This window comes from Oryctolagus cuniculus, chromosome 15 (genome assembly GCF_051225735.1).
Source record: "Oryctolagus cuniculus isolate XC-2025 breed Fujian yellow rabbit chromosome 15, ASM5122573v1, whole genome shotgun sequence".
NCBI classification, from domain to species: Eukaryota; Metazoa; Chordata; class Mammalia; order Lagomorpha; family Leporidae; genus Oryctolagus; species Oryctolagus cuniculus.
The window spans coordinates 38832659-38849599 of record NC_142881.1 but is presented as its reverse complement, the minus strand read 5'-3'; the positions used below and the strand labels follow the sequence as shown (position 1 = coordinate 38849599).

The following is a 16941-nucleotide window of genomic DNA, read 5'->3' as shown; positions in this document are numbered from 1 at the left end:
TAGAAGCACAGAGATAACAGAGGTTAAGGAAAGAGGATACCCGAGTAAAAGTGGAGGAAGCATGTAGGGCCTAGAAATCTTAAAAAGCAAGCCACCATATATTTGAATTCAATATAAAAACAAAAATTGCTAGAACTTTCTCTAAAAGTCTGGAAAAGCTGATTTCAAAGAAAAACAACAGGAAATCATTATGGCCCAATTCTCTAATTTTGAGTTATGAAGTGTAATAATAGAGAATAACAAACAGCCATCCAGTGAAGTCACATCAGAAATATGTGCTCACAAAAACAGGTCAAATCTTGCTGTTTCAAAACAAATGAGAATACATTAAGAGGGGGATCAAAGATGGCTGAATACAGTATTGCCATGCTAAGTTCAGTTGTTCTGGGATACAAAAAGAACAAAGGAAGGACCACATTTCCAGGGGTCCAGCTGATAGAAATTTGCAGCAAAGAAATGAAACTATAACAAAGACTCCAAGGGACAAGAGAAGACAGAGACACTGCTGCAGCCAGCTATGCAGTACAGCCAACTGCCAGCTGTGAGCCGCCATCTTACTATATCAAGGTAAGAAGAAATTACTACATGCCCTGCTGCTTAAAGTTTTGGCTGTGAGGGCAAATGCCAAGCCTGGAGCAGGGAAGCCACGTTGCTGCTCTCCCCTCCTCCACTCCCACAGAGAGCCATACTCGGCAACCAGAAGTCATGCAGCATCAGAGTCACAGTCAGGTCCGCACGTCCCCTGCATCCTGCAACTGTGGGAGTTTTGAGGCATGAGCACTGGAGCTGTGCTCGTGAACTCTACATGATCGGGGGATTCACCTTAGCTTTAGGGAGCTAACACCAGAAGCAGCCCATAAAAAAAAAAAAAAATCTCCCATCCTGGGAGATCTGGGTAATGATCCCTCTATACCCTGCAACAGCAGGATTATAACAATTAGTTCTAAATTTCTCAATGCCACTGAAATCTAGCCAGTGGACATAGGGAAGAACCTATTTGCATTCCACCTCTCTGAACTCATACCCTCCAGAGTAAAGTTGCTCATACACCTTCTAGTTATCCTGTAGGACTGGAGCTGGGTTCAGTTCACATCCCTTGGTGCTAGGACTAAGGCTGTTGGTGTTATAAGCCATAGCACCAGTTGGACTCTCGTAGCAGGACCTGAGGAAAGGTCCATCTGCATCACATGTACTAGAACCACAACAATTGGTGCCACAAGCTCTGGCATCACTAAAGCTTGCCAGTAAGACGAGAGGATACCCACCTTTGTCTCTCTCAGCACTAAGAACAAAGCCCTGGCTATCACAATCCCCAGGGAAGTTGACACTGGACTCTCTTTGGACCAAAGATACACACCCTGGGAAACCATATTTGTCTCAAAGCCTCACTTTTATCCCTACAAACAACAGCAAACTAGACCACTATGTCACTTACAGACAATTGATTAAAACAAAAGAAATCACTTAAAGACTACACTCCTGGGCTCACCTAGAACCAAAACCAAAGCAACAAACCAAGTGATACCCTGCATCCCTGCTAAACCACAAACTCTTCCATAAAGAGGGGACAATTATACCAGATGCAGACATCAACATAGGAACACAGGAAACATCAAGAATAATTGTAGCATGATGATTCCAAAATAACACAGTACTCCCCCAGAATTAGATCCTGAACTGTAGGAAATCTATGAAATGACAAGTATAGAATTTAAAAAAAAAAAGATTGTAAGGAAACTTAGCTGCAAGAGAATACAGATAAACTAAAGAAGTGAGGAGATTGATGAATGACATGAAAGAAAATATTACTAAGGAGATGGAATGCATTAAGAAGAATCAAATAGAAATTTGGGAGATGAAATCTTCAATCAGTGAAATAAAAAATATGACTCAGAACTTTAACAGCAGAATAGACCTAGGAGAGGAAAGAATTTCTGACCTCAAGGACAAGAATTTGAAAATTACCCAATCAAATATTGGGCAAGATGGCGGAATAGGAAGGGAGCACACTGATAGTCTGGGGAGAGATAGTTTAATAAAAGTGGAGATACTGCAGGTTCAAGGAAGAGTAGGGGAGGAAACAGCAGAAGAAACTCTTCCGGAACGCGTGACTCACAGCGGACCTGCGTGGAGAGCGTGGGAGCCCACAGTTCGGGACATCAGCGGCAGACTCAACACACCAGCGCTGGAACACGAGGTGAGCCGAACCTCAATAGCCCGAGACACCGGCAGGCAAGCGGAGAGAGGAGACTAGAGGGAACGACCCCCGGGGGGGGAAGTTCACAAGGCTAACTGGAAGAGAGAGAGAGAGAGAAAAAAGGGTGACTAGTACGGACACGGGTTTCTCTCTCTCCGCTCACCTCTCAAGGGCGAGCAAGACAAAGAGCAGGCGCCATCTTGGACACACATCATAAGCAGAGCGACCTCAGGTCTGCACCGGCCCTGAGCCTAGCAGAAAAACCTGACTCTGGGCGGGGCGAATTAACAGGAGATTAGGAGCTAGTAAATTTGTGGTGCTACTGAACTGAGACTGTGAAAAAAGAGACGGTGGGGGAGAGAACTCACGGAATTCACGTGAGCACTCTCCAGAGACGCTACAATTCCGTAACTTTGGCAACCCAGTGGGAGGCTGAAGGAGAATTTGAGCCCACTCTGAGGACCGAACAGATTCCCTGTGGGGATCTTGGGAAAGAGCTTCCGATCTCTGGCTCCTGTGGGTATATCATTTGCCTGCTAACTACCTCCAACTTCGTTCAGCTGTGCGGAATTACTTCCCTTTTGAATCAAAAAAAAAAAAGAGAGAGAGAGAGAGATTTACCACGCCTAACCTGGGAGTGTCACCTTTGGCACACCAAACAGAGCTCTCAGGCCACACCCATCTCAAGCCCTAAGGCTCCATCAAAAACAGATAGTCCACTTAATCTAGAGTCATAGTATAACAAGAAAAAGCACCACAGTGAAGAAACCAAATATCTCCAATATGCCAAATAACAAACGCAAAAACCGAGTTAATAAAAACAAGGAAGTCACCATGACGCCCTCAAATGAAAAAGACACCCCAATTCAAGATTATGAAGATGATGACATAGAAGAAATGCAAGAAGCAGATCTCAAAAAATTGATAAGAACATTAAGAAGTTCTCAAAAACAAATTCTGGAACTACACAAATCCTTAATGGACAAGATAGAAAATCTCTCTCGTGAAAATGAAATATTAAGGAGGAATCAAAATGAAACGAAACAACTAGTACAACAGGAAACTGTGATAGTGACTGAAGTGAAGAATTCAATAGATCAAATGAAAAAAATAGAGAGCCTTACAAACAGAATGGGTGAAGCAGAAGAGAGAATATCAGACTTAGAAGACAGAGAACAGGAAAGGATACAGTCAGACCAAAGAAAAGAAGAGGAAATTAGAAATCTGAAACATATTGTCGGGAATCTTCAGGATACTATTAAAAAACCCAACATTCGGGTTCTAGGAGTTCCTGAAGGCATGGAGAGGGAGAAAGGATTAGAAGGCCTTTTTAGTGAGATATTAGCAGAAAATTTCCCAGGTTTGGAGAAGGACAGAGAAATCCTAGTACAGGAAGCCCACAGAACCCCTAATAAACACGACCAAAAGAGATCCTCACCACGACACGTTGTAATTAAACTCTCCACAGTGAAAAATAAAGAAAAGATCCTAAAATGTGCAAGAGAGAAACGTCAGATTACTCTCAGAGGATCTCTAATCAGACTCAAAGCTGACTTCTCATCAGAAACTCTACAAGCTAGGAGGGAATGGCGAGATATAGCCCAGGTACTAAGAGAGAACAACTGCCAGCCCAGAATATTATATCCTGCAAAGCTATCATTTGTGAATGAAGGTGAAATAAAGACTTTTCATTGCAAACAGAAATTGAAAGAATTTGTTGCCACTCGTCCAGCCCTGCAAAAGATGCTTAAAGATGTGTTACACACAGAAACACAGAAACACGGTCATCAATATGAAAGAAGGTAAAGGAAGGAAACCAAGGAAGGAAACCTCACAGCAAAAGATCACAGGGAATTCAAAGCATATATTAGAAAATATCTTTGGCAAATGGCAGGGCAAAGTTACCACTTATCATTAGTCACTTTGAACGTGAATGGCCTGAACTGTCCAGTTAAAAGACACCGATTGGCTGATTGGGTTAAGGAACAAAACCCATCTATTTGCTGCTTACAAGAAACACATCTTTCCAACAAAGATCCATACAGACTGAAAGTGAAAGGCTGGAAAAAGATATACCATGCCAACAGAAATGAAAAAAGAGCGGGCGTAGCCATCTTAATATCGGACAACATAAACTTTACCACAAAAACTGTTAAGAGAGACAAAGAGGGACACTATATCATGATTAAGGGATCAATTCAACAGGAAGATATAACAATTATCAATGTATATGCACCTAACTACAGGGCACCAGTTTATCTAAAAGATTTATTAACGGACTTAAAGGGAGACTTAGACCCCAATACAGTAGTACTGGGGGACTTCAATACTCCACTCTCAGAAATAGACAGATCATCCGGTCAGAAGATCAACAAGGATACAGTAGATTTAAACGACACTATAGCCCAAATGGATCTAACAGATATATACAGAACTTTCAATCCTACAGCTAAAGATTTTACATTCTTCTCAGCAGTACATGGAAGCTTCTCTAGGACTGACCACATACTAGGCCATAAAGCGAGTCTCAGCAAATTCAAAAGAATTAGAATCATACCATGCAGCTTCTCAGACCATAAAGGAATGAAGTTGGAAATTACCAACTCAGGAATCCCTAGAGCATACGCAAACACATGGAGATTGAACAACATGCTCCTGAATGAACAATGGGTCATAGAAGAAATCAAAAGAGAAATCAAAAACTTTCTGGAAGTAAATGAGGATAACAGCACAACATACCAAAACTTATGGGACGCAGCAAAAGCAGTGTTAAGAGGAAAGTTTATATCAATAGGTGCCTACATCAAGAAATTGGAAAGACACCAAATAGATGAGCTTTCAATTCACCTCAAGGATCTAGAAAACCTACAGCAAATCAGACCCAAATCTAGTAGGAGAAGAGAAATAATTAAAATCAGAGAAGAAATCAACAGGATTGAATCAAGAAAAACATTACAAAAAATCAGCCAAACGAAGAGCTGGTTTTTTGAAAAAATAAACAAAATTGACACCCCATTGGCCCAACTAACTAAAAAAAGAAGAGAAAAGACCCAAATCAATAAAATCAGAGATGAAAAAGGAAATGTAACAACAGACACCACAGAAATAAAAAGAATCATCAGAAATTACTACAAGGACTTGTATGCCAGCAAACAGGGAAACCTATCAGAAATGGATAGATTCCTGGACACATGCAACCTGCCTAAATTGAACCAGGAAGACATCGAAAACCTAAACAGACCCATAACTGAGACAGAAATTGAAACAGTAATAAAGGCCCTCCCAACAAAGAAAAGCCCAGGACCAGATGGATTCACTGCTGAATTCTACCAGACGTTTAAAGAAGAACTAACTCCAATTCTTCTCAAACTGTTCAGAACAATCGAAGAAGAGGGAGTCCTCCCAAATTCTTTCTATGAAGCCAGCATCACCTTAATTCCTAAGCCGGAAAAAGATGCAGCACTGAAAGAGAATTACAGACCAATATCCCTGATGAATATAGATGCAAAAATCCTCAATAAAATTCTCGCCAATAGAATGCAACAACACATCAGAAAGATCATCCACCCAGACCAAGTGGGATTTATCCCTGGTATGCAGGGATGGTTTAATGTGCGCAAGACAATCAATGTGATACACCACATTAATAGACTGCAGAAGAAAAACCATATGATTATCTCAATAGATGCCGAGAAAGCATTTGATAAAATACAACACCCGTTCATGATGAAAACTCTAAGCAAACTGGGTTTGGAAGGAACATTCCTCAATACAATCAAAGCAATCTATGAAAAACCCACAGCCAACATCCTATTGAATGGGGAAAAGTTGGAAGCATTTCCACTGAGATCTGGAACCAGACAGGGATGCCCACTCTCACCACTGCTATTCAATATAGTTCTGGAGGTTCTAGCCAGAGCTATTAGGCAAGAAAAAGAAATTAAAGGGATACAAATTGGGAAGGAAGAGCTCAAACTATCCCTCTTTGCAGATGACATGATTCTGTATTTAGGGGACCCAAAGAACTCTACTAAGAGACTATTGGAACTCATAGAAGAGTTTGGCAAAGTAGCAGGGTATAAAATCAATGCACAAAAATCAACAGCCTTTGTATACACAGACAATGCCATGGCTGAGGAAGAACTTCTAAGATCAATCCCATTCACAATAGCTACAAAAACAATCAAATACCTTGGAATAAACTTAACCAAAGACGTTAAAGATCTCTACGATGAAAATTACAAAACCTTAAAGAAAGAAATAGAAGAGGATACCAAGAAATGGAAAAATCTTCCATGCTCATGTATTGGAAGAATCAATATCATCAAAATGTCCATTCTCCCAAAAGCAATTTACAGATTCAATGCAATACCAATCAAGATACCGAAGACCTTCTTCTCAGATCTGGAAAAAATGGTGCTGAAATTTATATGGAGGCACAAGAGACCTCGAATAGCTAAAGCAATCTTGTACAACAAAAACAAAGCCGGAGGCATCACAATACCAGATTTCAGGACATACTACAGGGCAGTTGTAATTAAAACAGCATGGTACTGGTACAGAAACAGATGGATAGACCAATGGAACAGAATTGAAACACCAGAAATCAACCCAAACATCTACAGCCAACTTATATTTGATCAAGGATCTAAAACTAATTCCTGGAGCAAGGACAGTCTATTCAATAAATGGTGCTGGGAAAATTGGATTTCCACGTGCAGAATCATGAAGCAAGACCCCTAACTTACACCTTACACAAAAATCCACTCCACATGGATTAAAGACCTAAATCTACGACCTGACACCATCAAGTTACTAGAGAACATTGGAGAAACCCTTCAAGATATTGGCACAGGCAAAGAATTTCTGGAAAAGACCCGGGAGGCACAGGCAGTCAAAGCCAAAATCAACTATTGGGATTGCATCAAATTGAGAAGTTTCTGTACTACAAAAGAAACAGTCAGGAGAGTGAAAAGACAACCGACAGAATGGGAAAAAATATTTGCAAACTATGCAACAGACAAAGGGTTAATAACCAGAATCTACAAAGAGATCAAGAAACTCCACAAAAACAAAACCAACAACCCACTTAAGAGATGGGCCAAGGACCTCAATAGACATTTTTCAAAAGAGGAAATCCAAATGGCCAACAGGCACATGAAAAAATGTTCAAGGTCATTAGCAATCAGGGAAATGCAAATCAAAACCACAATGAGGTTTCACCTCACCCCGGTTAGAATGGCTCACATGCAGAAATCTACCAACAACAGATGCTGGCGAGGATGTGGGGAAAAAGGGACACTAACCCACTGTTGGTGGGAATGCAAACTGGTCAAGCCACTATGGAAGTCAGTCTGGAGATTCCTCAGAAACCTGAAGATAACCCTACCGTTTGACCCAGCCATCCCACTCCTTGGAATTTACCCAAAGGAATTTAAATTGGCAAACAAAAAAGAGGTCTGCACCCTAATGTTTATTGCAGCTCAATTCACAATAGCTAAGACCTGGAACCAACCTAAATGCCCATCAACGATAGACTGGATAAAGAAATTATGGGATATGTACTCTTTAGAATACTATACCGCAGTAAGAAACAACGAAATCCAGTCATTTGCAACAAAATGGAGGAATCTGGAACACATCATGCTGAGTGAAATAAGCCAGTCCCAAAGGGACAAATACCATATGTTCTCCCTGATCGGTGACGACTGACTGAACACCAAGAGGGAAACCTGTTGGAGTGAGGTGGACACTATGGGAAACGGTGGCTTGATCAGCATAGCCCTGACTGTTAATGAACAACTAAATACATTATCCCTCTTAGTAGTTTTTTTTATCTGTTCTACTTAATATGACTGGTTTAGATCTGTAATTGATGCACAGTTATTCTTAAGTGTTGAAAATTAACTGAAATGTGATCCCTGTTGAACATGGTGGTGGGAATGGGAGAGGGAAGAGATGTATAATTTGGGACATGCTCAGGCTGACTTGCCCCAAGTGGTGGAGTTGGAAGCATACCAGGGGATTCCAATTCAATCCCATCAAGGTGGCATGTACCAATGCCATCTCACTGTTCCAGGTGATCAGTTTCAGTTCACAGTTGGTCATGGTGAAGGGACTGGGAGTCAAAGGGAGCACATAGACAAGTCTAGTACCTGCTAACGCTAACTGATGGAGTAAATAAAGGGGAGAGTGATCCAACATGGGAAGTGAGATACTCAGCAGACTCATAGAATGGCAGATGTCCTAAATAGCACTCTGGCCTCAGAATCAGCCCTAAAGGCATTCGGAGCTGGCTGAAAAGCTCATGAGAGTATTTCAGGCATGGAAAGCCAAGACACTCTGGCAAAAGATCTCTGCGAGTGAGATCCCAGTGGAAAGAACAGGCCATCAAAGAAGGAGGTACCTTTCTCTGAAGGGAGGAGAGAACCTCCACTTTGACTATGAGCTTGTCTAAACAAGATAAGAATCGGAGAACTCAGAGGGCTTCCATAGCCTTGGAAACTCATGACTGGAGCATAGGGAGATTACTGATGCCATAGACAGGAGTGTCAATTGGTAAAGTCAACAACAGGAGTCACTGTGCACTTACTCCTCATGTAGGATCTCTATCCTTAATGTGCTGTACATTGAGATTTAATGCTATAACGAGTACTCAAACAATATATTTCACTTTGTGTTTCTATGGGGGTGCAAACTGTTGAAATCCTTACTTAATGCATACTAAACTGATCCTCTGTAAAAAAAAAAAAAAAAAAAGAAATTATCAATTCCCAACTTGACTCTCACTGGGATTAAACATGACAATAGGTCTGCTCTGATTTCATCATCATTTTAAAAAATCATCTATTATTTTTCACTTTATGTTTCTGTGTGGGAGCAAACTGTTGAAATCCATACTTAATGTATACTAAGCTGATCTTCTGTATATTAAGATAATCGAAAATGAATCTTGATGTGAATGGAAGGGGAGAGGGAGTGGGAAAGGGGAGGGTTGTGGGTGGGAGGGACGGTATGGGGGGAAAGCCATTGTAATCCATAAGTCGTACTTTGGAAATTTATATGCATTAAATAAAAGTTTAAAAAAAAAAGAAAATTACCCAATCAGATGAAAAATAGAGAAGAATGAAGAAAGTCTACATGAAGTATGGGATGCCATTAAATCACCAAATATTCATATTATAGGTAATGCTGAGGAGAAGAAGTGAAAAAAGGCATTGAGAATCTACTAAATGAAATAATAGCTGAAAAGTTCCCGGTTCTTAAAAGCTACATGGACATCCAGATACAATAATCTTATTCACTAGCAGACTCAACCAAAGAAGGTCTTCTCAAAGGCGTGTTGTAGTCAGATTACCAAAAGTTAAGGTCAAGGAGAGAATCCTAAAGGCAATAAGAGAAAATCATAAACTTACATATAAAGGAAAACCAATTAGATTAACATCAGACTTCTCAGCAGAAACCCTACAAGCCAGAAGAGAATGGGATGATATTCAAGGTCTTAAAAAAAGAAAAATACGGCCGGCGCCGCGGCTCACTAGGCTAATCCTCCATCTTGTGGCGCCGGCACACCGGGTTCTAGTCCCGGTCAGGGCGCCGGATTCTGTCCCGGTTGCCCCTCTTCCAGGCCAGCTCTCTGCTGTGGCCCGGGAGTGCAGTGGAGGATGGCCCAAGTACTTGGGCCCTGCACCCCATGGCAGACCAGGATAAGCACCTGGCTCCTGCCATTGGATCAGCGTGGTGCGCCGGCCGCAGCGCGGCGGCCACTGGAGGGTGAACCAACGGCAAAGGAAGACCTTTCTCTCTGTCTCTCTCTCTCACTGTCCACTCTGCCTGTAAAAAAAAAAAAAAAAAGAAAAGAAAAGAAAAGAAAAGAAAAATACCTCCAACCAAGAATATTATATCCAACAAAGCTATCTTTTAAAAGTGTGAGGGATAAATAAGGTATTTTTCAGATAAGCAAAAACTGAGAGACTTACCACCACCGCCAGACCAGCCTAACAAAAAATTCTGAAGGGCATCCTGTGTTAGAAGTAAACATCATGAAAACACATGACACCACAGGCACAGGTTGGTTAAATGGATTAAAAAAAAACAACTCAAGACCCCACTTTATGCACAAACTGAAAGTGAAGGGCTAGAAAAAGATAAACCAGGCAAATGGAAATAAAAAATGAGCAGGAGTGGCCATCCTGATATCAGATAAAGCAAACTTTAAATCAAAAACTGTAAAAAGGGATAAAGAAGGACACTATTTTGATAAGAGTTCAACAAGATGACTTAACAAATATATATGCACCCAACACAAGACCACCCACATATATACAGCAAATACTATTAGACCTAAAGGGAAAGATAAGACTCCAATACAATAATTGTGGGAATAATGAGTGACTTCAACATCCCACTCTCATCAATGGACAGAACATCCAGACAGAAAACCAATAAGGATACATTAGAGTTGAAACATACTATCTAACAAATGTACTTAACAGACATTTACAGGACATTTCACCCAACAGCTGCAGAATACACATTCTTCTCATCAGCACATGGAACATTTTCTAGGATAGACTATATATTAGGCCACAAATCAAATCTCAGCAAATCTGAAAAGACTGACATCACACCATGTATCTTCTCAGACCATAAAGGAATAAAATTAGAAATCAACAAGAAAAATAGAACATTCAAAAATACTTAGAAATTGAACAGCATGGGTCACTGAAGAAATTAAAAAGGATATCAAAAACTTTTCCTGAAATATGAAAATAAAAATAACAGAAAACCTACGGGATATAGCAAGAGCAATATTAAGAGGGAAGTTTAAAGCATTAAGTGCTTACATGAAAATAAAAGTCTCTAATTAAATACTAAAAGTACGTCTCAGAGGCTTAGAAAAATAAGAATCAAACCCCCAATCAGATGGAGGCAATGAAATTTAAAATAAAAAAAGATCAACAAAACAAAAAATTGTTTTTTTTGATAAGATAAACATAAGATAGATAAAACTTTAGGTAGACTAACAAAGGAAAAAAGAATAATAGGTTTTTAGGGTTTAGGTTTTAGTAGGGATTAGAAATGAAAAAAGAGACATTACAACAGACACCAGTGAAATAAAAAGGATCATAAAAAACTACTATGAAGAACTATGCTAATAAACTGGAAAAACTCAAAGAAATGGATGAATTTCTGGATATATATAACCTACCTTGTTTAAATCAAGAAGATATTATACTACCTAAACCTATAACAAGCAGTGAGACTGAAGTAGTAATCAGAAGTCTTCCATCAGGGAAAAGTCCAGGACCTAATGGCTTCACTACTGAGTTCTACATACCATTCAAAGAGTAAAATTCCAATACTTTTTGAAACTATTCTAGAATATTGAACAGGATGGATCTCTGTCACACACTTTTTATGATGCAAGCGTCACTTTGATACCAAAACCAAATGAAGACACACCACAAGAAGAAAACTACAGACATATCTTTAATGAACAGAGATGAATAGATTCTCAACAAAATACTTGTAAATCAAATCCAAAGCTACATCAAAAAGACCATGCAGGGCCAGTGCCATGGCTCACTTGGTTAATCCTCCGCCTGCAGTGCCAGTATCCCATATGGGTGCCAATTCTAGTCCCGGTTGCTCCTCTTACAGTCCAGCTCTGCTGTGGCCCAGGAAGGCAGTGGAGGATGGCCCAAGTGCTTGGGCCCCTGCACCCTCATGGGAGACCAAGGGGAAGCACCTGGCTCCTGGCTTTGTATTGGCATAGCTCTGGCCATGGTAGCCATTTGGGGGGTGAACCAACGGAAGGAAGACCTTTCTCTCTCTCTCTCACACTATCTGTCAAAAAAAAAAAAAAAAAAAAAAGACGATGCATCATGAACAAGTGGGATTTATCCCAGAAGTGCAAGGATGGTTCAACATTCACAAATCAATAAATAGAATGAAGAACGAAAATGATACAGTCATCTCAATAGATGCAGAGAAAGCATTTGATAAGGTGCAACACCCCTTCATGATAAAAATCTTCTACAAATTAGGAATAGAAGGTACACACCTCAGAATCACAAAGACTATACATGTCTAGCCAACCGCCAATATCATACTAAATGGGGAAAGCATTTCCCCTCAGATACGGAACAAGACAAGGCTGTCCTCTTTCACCACTCTTATTCAACATAGTACTGGAAATTTTAGAGCAATTAGGGAGGAGAAAGAAATAAAGGGCATCAAAATTGGAAAACAGGAAGTCAAAAGTTGTCCATGTTTGAAGATGACATGATGTTGTACATTGGAAAACCTTAACCCTACCAAAAAGCTGTTAGAATTGATAAACCAATTCAGTAAAGTTGCAGGTTCTGAAATAAGCATACAACAAACAATAGCTTTTTATATGCTAATGATGAATTCACTGAAAGAGAAATCCCATTCATAGTAGCCACAAAAATAGCAACAAATTTAACCAAAGAAGTAAGAAATCCCTACAATGAAAATTATCAAATATTCATGAAAGAAATCATCAGGGACCAAAAAAATATGGAAAAATATACCTTGCTCATGGATTTGAATTTAATATCATTAAAATATCTATACTAACTAAAGCAACCTACAGGTTTAGTGCAATTTGCATCAAAATACCAATGACATTTTTTGTAGAATTGGAAAAAAAATCCTAAAATTCATATGGAATCACAAAAGACTCAGATTAGTCAAAGCAATCCTGAGTAAGAAAATCAAGCTGGGGGGCAGTGCTGTGGCATAGTGGATAAAGCCACCACTTGCATCCCATAATGGTGCTGATTCAAATCCTGGCTGCTTCATTCCCAATCCAGCTCTCTGTTAGAGCCTGGGAAAGCAGTAGAAGATGGCCTAAGTCCTTGGTCCTGTGAACCCGTGTAGGAGGCCCGGAAGAAGCTCCTGGCTCCTGGCTTTGGATCAGCCCAGTGCTGGCCTTTGCGGCCATTTGGAAAGTGAATCATTGTATGAAAGAACCACCTGCCCCCCGCCTACCTCTCTATAATTGTGCCCTTCAAATAAATAAATTTTTTTAAAAAAGGAAAAAAATCAAGCTGAAGGCATGACAATACCTGACTTCAAAGCATACTACAAAGCTATAGTAATTAAAACAGGGTGGTAATGGCATAAAAACATACATAGAGATCACTGGAACAGAATAGAGAGCTCAGAAATTAATCCATATATGTATATAGAACCCTATATATATATATATATATATGAATGAAATTAGATTCACACCTCTGACTAGATACAAAAATTAACTCAAGTTGGATGAAAGACCTAAGTTTAAGACCTGAGACAATGAAGTTGCTGGAAGAAAATGTAGGGGAGGGGCCAGTGCTGTGGCACAGAAGGTTAAAGCCCTGGCCTGAAGTGCCGGCATCCCACATGGGCGCCAGTTCTAGTCCCGGCTGCTCCTCTTCCGATCCAGCTCTCTGCTATGGCCTGGGAAAGCAGTACAAGATGGCCCAAGTCCTTGGGCTCCTGCACCTGCATGGGAGACCTGGAGGAGGCTCCTGGCTCCTGGCTTCGGATCAGCTCAGCATCCAGCCGATGCAGCCATGGGAGGGAACCAGCCTATGGAACACCTCTCTCTCTGTCTCTACCTCTCTCTGTAATTCTTTCTTTCAAATAAATAAATTTTTAAAAAAAAAAGAGGCCGGTGCCGCGGCTCACTAGGCTAATCCTCCGCCTTGCAGCGCCGGCACACCGGGTTCTGTCCCGGTTGCCCCTCTTTCAGGCCAGCTCTCTGCTGTGGCCCAGGAGTGCAGTGGAGGATGGTCCAAGTGCTTGGGCCCTGCACCGCATGGGAGACCAGGATAAGCACCTGGCTCCTGCCATCGGATCAGCGCGGTGCGCTGGCCGCAGCGCACCAGCCACGGCGGCCATTGGAGGGTGAACCAACGGCAAAGGAAGACCTTTCTCTCTCTCTCTCTCACTGTCCACTCTGCCTGTCAAAAAATAAAAAATAAAAAATAAAAATAAATAAAAGAAAAGAAAATTTAGGGGAAACACTCTAAGACATTAGCATAGGGGATAATTTCTTGGACAAGACTCCAAAGACACAGGCAACAAAAGCAAAACTAAACAAATGGGACTATATCAAACCCAGAGACTTCTGCACAACAAACGAAATGATCAATAGATTGAAGAGACAGCCAGCAGAATGGGAAAAAATATTTGCAAGCCACCTATCTGACAAAAGATTTGAATGTTTCAGCAACTTTAAAAACTCAGCAACAAAACAACCAGTTCAGTTGAGAAATGAGCAAAGTATGTCAATAATTCTCAAAAGAAGTACAAATGGCAAACAAAAATATGAATAACACGCTCACCCATCACTAGGCATCAGGGAAATGCAAATCAAAACTGCTGTGAGACATCTCCTCACCCCTGTCAGAATGGCTAAAATACAAAACACAGAGAGTAACAAATATTGGCAAGGATGTGGGGAAAGGGGAACTTACACACTGTTGGTGGGAATGTAAGTAAGTGCAGCCACTAAGGAAAACAGTGTGGAGATTTCTTTCAAAAACTCAAACTAGGTTTGCCATATGATCCGGCAATCCCACTACGGGGGTGTAAACCCAAAAGACATGAACACATTGTATCAAAGAGATACCTGTACCACCATGTTCATAGCAGCACTATTCACGATAGCCAAAATATGGAATTAACCAAAGCATCCATCATCAGATGAATGAATGATGAAAATGTGGTAGATATACACAATGGAATGTTATTCAGCTGTAAATAGGAGTGAAATTCTACCATTCGCAGCGAAATGTGTGCAACTGGAGGACATTATGTTGAGTACAATAAGCCAGACACAGGAACACAAGCATTGCATGTTCTTTTTTACATGTGGGAACTAAGGAAGAAAGGAAGGGAGGGAGGAAGGGAAAGAAATGCCTGTGTGTGTTTCAGTATTGCTGCAAATATAGCTTTGTGAAATTTGTTTTATACCTTTGTCAAACCAGTGGTTAAGAATGTTATACTGTTATAGTTTTAATGATCTGTGATTACTTTAAAATTATTGTATATGGGTGAAATGATCATTTTTCCATTCCATTATTGTTTACAGCCATTGTCTTTATTCCCATTAAACTAGGGTCTTTTTGCTTTTTACTTGTTAAACTTATTTGGTGAATATTAAACCTTTTTAATGTAATGTAAAATTTAAAATGTATTTCAAAAACTGAAAAAAGAAAGGGGGAGGGTGTGAAGGTGTGAGGGTGTGAGGGAAGGAGGGAGTAATGCAGGAAGGAAACAGCACTGTATTCTTAGAATTGTATCTACAAACTGTATTGAATCTGTTAAAAACCACATACAAATTAAATTTTTATAAAATGATAATGCCGTCATAACAAGAAAAGCATAACTAAGAAAATAAAATAATTATATGCCAAAATGAATTTAAATAAAATAAAACCCATTAAGAAAATGATGTAACACTTGAACAAAAAAATCTAAATCAGATTTATAAAAACTCAGAAATGAAGTGAGAGAATAAAATTTAATGACTAGAAATAGAGAAAAGATAAAAAATACAAAAAAAACAGAAATAGAAGGAACAAAAAGCAAATATACATAACAGAAAATGCCTCAAGAGAACTAGAATATAAAAGAAGGAAATCTTTAAAACTTAAGAAGAGATGAAGAAAGAGATTTTTTTTAAAGATTTATTTATTTGAAAGTCAGAATTACACGTAGAGGAGAGGCAGAGAGAGAGAGAGAGAGAGAGGTCTTCGATCCAATGGCTTACTCCCCAATTGGCCGCAACGGCTGGAGCTGCACCGATCTGAAGCCACGAGCCAGGAGCTTCCTCCGGGTCTCCCATGCAGGTGCAGGAGCCCAAGGACTTGGGCCATCTTGTACTGCTTTCCCAGGCCATAGCAGAGAGCTGGATCGGAAGAGGAGCAGCCAGGACTAGAACTGGCGCCCATATGGGATGCTGGTGTTTCAGGCCAGGGCGGGCATTAACCCGCTGTGCCACAGTGCTGGCCCCAAAGAAAGAGATTAAAAAGAACTTGAGAGAAGTTAACTGTAACTGAATTACAGACCATTCAAATTTTGGATAATTGGAACAAAGGGAAGGCGGGAACTCTATTCCTTGGCTGGTTGGTAGTTTCACAGATTATAAATTCACCCCATAGTCATTAAGTGATAGAATTGTTATGTGAGGGTTTTCTGTATTTGTTTTATTTTATACTCAAAAAATTATGAAATACTGCAAAAAGGAAAGTACCAACTGGCAAAGTGTTTGCCTCTAAAAATAAAAATAGAAAAACTTCATCCAAATTGATAAGAAATTTCTAAAACTCCAATAAAGAATTGCAAAGACAGGTTATTTGCATATATTTTAAAAGCTAGTTAGCATTTAAAACATTAATTCTCACTGAAATATTACCTGAAATACAACTTTTGGGAAGGAAGGAAGAGAAAGAAACTCTAGTCAGCTTTGGAGAAGGGAGAAAGGGGAGATGCCATGTATTAGATCTGGACATTAACGTAAGACACAACCTAAAATCTGCGAGTGAAGTGGGGGAATAGAGGAATAAGCTCTGGTAAGTGTTTTTCACTATGATAGGTTTCTCTGTTATATGATCCCAAAGTGATTGCAGTACACAATAATTTGTTTTCTGTTTGTGTTGAATTAGCCTGGCATTGTATAATTTATAAAAGTTTTCTGATTAATTACATTGCTTTTTTATATT

At 39.9% G+C, this 16941-nt stretch overlaps 1 protein-coding gene across 4 annotated transcripts in view; it reads left to right on the top strand.

Annotated features, from left to right (window-relative positions):
- Positions 1–16941, top strand: part of HECTD2 (HECT domain E3 ubiquitin protein ligase 2) — a 101713-nt gene that overhangs the window by 38975 nt on the left and 45797 nt on the right. The gene's annotated exons all lie outside the window — the stretch shown is intronic.